Genomic DNA, 4,465 nt, shown 5'->3' with positions numbered 1-4,465 from the left:
TAGCTTAATGTAAGTAAGTCTTTAATGCTCTAACTCTCTTTCAGTCCCTTCTGTTCTCTTCTCCTTGTTGGTATGCTGTGGAGTCGATCGTGACCCACAGTGACCCAGTATAGGGTTTCCAAGGAGCAGCTGGTGGGCTGGAACCACAATCCTTGCAGTTCAAAAGGCTTTGCAGTCAGCCTCAGCAGGACTGCTTTGTTATTGGTGGTAAACAACTACTCAAGGGTTGTCTCAGTTTGGGCTGGCCTGTGCTCTTGAATAAGGCAGGCTCTAATCACACACACACACACACACACACACACACACACACACAGAGAAAAAAAGGGGGGAGGTGCAGAAGAAAGAGGAAAAAAGCGTGGCTTAATGTAAGTAAGTCTTTAGTGCCCTAACTCTTTTTCATCCCCTTCTGAGCTCTTTTCCTTGTTGGTATGCTGTGGAGTTAATTGTGATCCACAATGACCCAGTATAGGATTTCCAAGGGGCAGCTAGTGATCTCTAATCACACTCCTTGCAGTTCAAAAGGCTTTGCAGTCTGGCGCATTAACCCACAGAATCACAGCAGGACTGCTTTGTTATTGGCATTTCAGCTTGGGCTGGCCTGCGCCTTGATGGGCGGGCCTGAGGCTTGGAGGCTGGGCAGAGGGCTGGCCTAGGCCAAAAAAGCTGAGGGCGGGGGCAGGCAAATGGCTCGGCCGTGTCTGATGATGTCTACAATGCCTCTATCTGTCTCCCTGTGCCGTGAGCACCCCAATTTGCCCTATATCTACGCTGACAATGCCCAACGTGGCAATGAGGCCCCCCGTGGGATGGATCATGCTAGTTCCTGTTGGCCCGCTAGCTCTCCGGGAGCATCCGCCCTCTGAAGGGCTCTGCTCAAGCCCTGAGCTCCACGCTCTGCAATGGGCGGAGCAGTCCCCGAGGTGGGAACTAAGCGCAGGCAGGTAGAGGCTCAATATGCTTGTAACTCCTCAGCAGTTTGGTTTTTAAAAAAAGCAAGCTCATAATGTTAAGGCCTAATGTTTTATGTTTGCCCCAAGGCTGTCTGTCTACCAGGCCGGGGCCTCTCTATGCAAAACCACCCCCGTATTCTCCGGAGCCCGTGTACCTGTGCTGCCTGGTCAGGGAAGCACCAGAAGTGTCCTGATGATAGGATTTTATGACTCAATTGTGAATAATTGTTAGCAGAATTAATTGTGATTGTCACACTGTAATTGTAGAAGATGTGTAACTAAAAGGAGGGAGGAGTTAATCTTTCATTTCAGGAACAGATGATACCAGGATCATCAAGAAGGAAGATCAGGAGTAAAGTGTGAAATTCCCTACTTAGAAGAGTGGTAACAGCAGAGTCGGTGGGTGGCTGTGTGCCTGTGGGCAGGAGACTGACTGGCAGAATGTGCCCTTCAGATATTTAAATGAATATATATCTATATCTATGTTGTTGTTGTTAAGTGCCATCGAGTCGATTCTGACCCATAGTGACCCTGTGTAGGGTTTCCAAGGAGCAGCTGGTGAGCTTGAATCACTGACCTTGCAGGTTCAAATGGCTTTGCAGTCTGACGCATTAACCCTCAGCGCCACACCAGGACTCCATCTATATCTCTATATATGTATATATACACTTACAAAACAAACAAACAAACAAACTATATATATAGTTTTGTTTTGTAAGTGTACATCCTGGTGTGGTGCTGTGGTCTAATGCGTCATACTGCGAAGTCATTTGAACTGCAAGGTTGGTGGTTCAAACTCACCAGCTGCTCCTTGGAAACCATATACAGGGTTGCTATGGGTCAGAATCAACTTGATGGCACTTAACAACAACAACAAATGTACATAAAATATTTTTGCCTTATTCATTTGTGAAATATAAGCTGTAAATGGGGAGTCATAGGGAGGAAGTAGAATGTTGTAATCATTGAGATGAAATAAAGTGTATAGTTTGCTGAATGTAGAGTTGATGATTTTGTCTATAAACCTTCACCCAATTAAAAAAAAAGTTGTTGTTTTTTTTTTTTTTTTAAAGCAGTTAGGTTTAGGGTTCACTCTACAGTGATATGCCCTCACTAACATAATAATAGAAAAACCCTGTTTCCAAATAGGATCACATCCATGGATTCAAGGGTCAGGAACGTAACACATTCTGTGTGTACGCAATTCAATCTATAACAGAGGCTATAGTTTCCATGCTTAGCCAATGGAATGTGGTAAGCTAAAAGGCCATTTAGGCTGTTGTTTCCTCATGGAGCAGAGACTCTGTTGCATGCTGATCCCTATTGTGATCCATTGGGATCACCCAATGTAAGTCCGATCTCCCTTCAGATATCTGTAAGATACTTGAACACTTCCTGAATCTTCTCAATTTTGGACTAAACACCTCTAGTTCAAAAGTATTTATGGCACTTAAGTCAGTTGGTCTTCCTGGTCATTCTTATCTGATCACGGTCCAGGAATTTAGCATCTCTCTGAGAGCATGGTGCTGTCCAGAACTGCATTTGTTATTCTAGTTGTGGTCTTCAGGGCATAATAAGGTGGGCCATCACCTCCCTTGCTCTGGATACATGTTATTTCTGTCAACACAAACAGGTGCAGTCTTTCAGACAGCCACATCACACATTTGCTCAGGATACAACTAAGCTTAATTTACAATCTCCAGTCATCTTCATGCAGGTCTTCATTGAGATTTGAACAGAATGTTCAATGAAAGTGCAGAACTTTGCATTAACTTAAACTTCATCTTCTTTGTTTTACTTCAACATCTCTTCCTTGTAAAATAACTGTCCTTGTTTGTCTCCCTTCCAGCTTTATGATATCTGTAAATTTCATGTAGAAGTCATCAATGTCTACATCTAAGTGTTTGTTGGAAATTTGTTAAGCTAGACAGTCCCAGGGTACCCTTTAAGCTAACATACTCGAGTTAATTGTGATTTTGGATGCATAGGCAGTTAGTTATTCAGTTGTTTATAAACCCACCAAATTGTATTGTGAGCTTAAAAATTGGCCACATTCTCTTCTTGGAAAGTGAGGATCAAATTTTGCTTCTGCTCTTGTGGTATCATTCTTATTTTTATGAGAGAATTCCTTCAGGGGTTGCCAGACTACAACTATTTCCTCACTATGTTGTTTAAGTGCTTTGTGATAGAAGTCACCCATGCCAGGAGATGTTGACTCATTTAGAATAACTTACTGATGACTTTTCTTTTTTTGCAAAATTTATGTTTTTAAAAAATTATAAAATAATTGCAAAAAATTTGGAAAATGAAGAAAATGATAAATAAGAGAATTTGAAAATTACCAATAATCCTACCTTGCAGAGATTCTTTTGTTCAAATACTTTTGTGTGATCTTTCAGTATTTTTAGGCATACATAGGTGTTTATAGGCACTCTGGTAGCATAGTGGTTATGAGTCAGGCTGCTAACTTCAAGGTCAGCGGTTCAAAACTACCAGTTATTCTGCAGTAGAAAGATAAGGCTTTCTGCTCCCATAAAAATGTACAGCTTCAGAAACCCTATGCAGGGTTACTGTGAGTTGGAACCGACTCCACGGCACACCACCACCATTGGTGTGTATATGAATGTACGAAAGTGTTTATGCCTGTACAAATGTAGACAATTAGATCATGCTGGATATAAAGTATTGTACACTGTTTTTTCATTTAGTATGTCATAAAAATAAGTTTTAAAGCATCATTTTAATTTTGAGTTGTATTCTACCACATAAATATGCCAGTCATTCAATTGAACTTTTAATGTAACAGTGTTGAAATCCTTTCACAATTACCCCAATACATTTAATGTTCTTTGCCACTTGGTTCCATGACTTATTTTGCCAGATAATCAGGGACTTGGGGACACAAGAGCAAGCCTCTTTATTTTACAGACTTAATTCTCAATTAAAATCTTCCATGGATACAATGTGCAGGCACGAGCTCTCAGACCATCTAACTTGACGTAACCAAATGGAACCCAGCTTGTTCCCTGCCCTGACAGCTGCTACTTGTGGAATAGTCCCCTACCTAGCTTCCCCTCTTAACACCTCATAGTTTTGCGGTATTGTTTGTTGGTGGGAATGGAGATGGGGGTCATGTTTTTTTTTTTTTTTTTATGAGATATTTGGCATGAGTGCACTGGAGTTTGTCTAAAAGTGTTTTGTGTTGCTAGGCTGCCCATTTCCCAGTCTTTTGTCTAGATAGAGCAGGTTTTTGTTAGGCTTTTTGATTTCTGTACCCATTGATATTTCTGGGTTGTTGTCTTCTCCAGCATCCAGTCTGGAAAATATACAGCTGAAAGAAAATCCAGGGAACTACTGTTGGACTTCAACCTGTATGCTGAGCAAATGATTTGAGAAGCTGGGTTCTATGAAGAAAAACGTGGCATCAGGATTGGAGGAAGACTCGTTAACAACCTATGATATGCACATGATACAACCTTGCTTGCTGAAAGTGAAGAGGACTTGAAACATTTACT

This window comes from Chrysochloris asiatica, unplaced genomic scaffold (assembly GCF_000296735.1).
Source record: "Chrysochloris asiatica unplaced genomic scaffold, ChrAsi1.0 scaffold00134, whole genome shotgun sequence".
NCBI lineage: Eukaryota > Metazoa > Chordata > Mammalia > Afrosoricida > Chrysochloridae > Chrysochloris > Chrysochloris asiatica.
The sequence above is the reverse complement of the archived record's forward strand: the minus strand, read 5'-3'. Positions refer to the sequence as shown.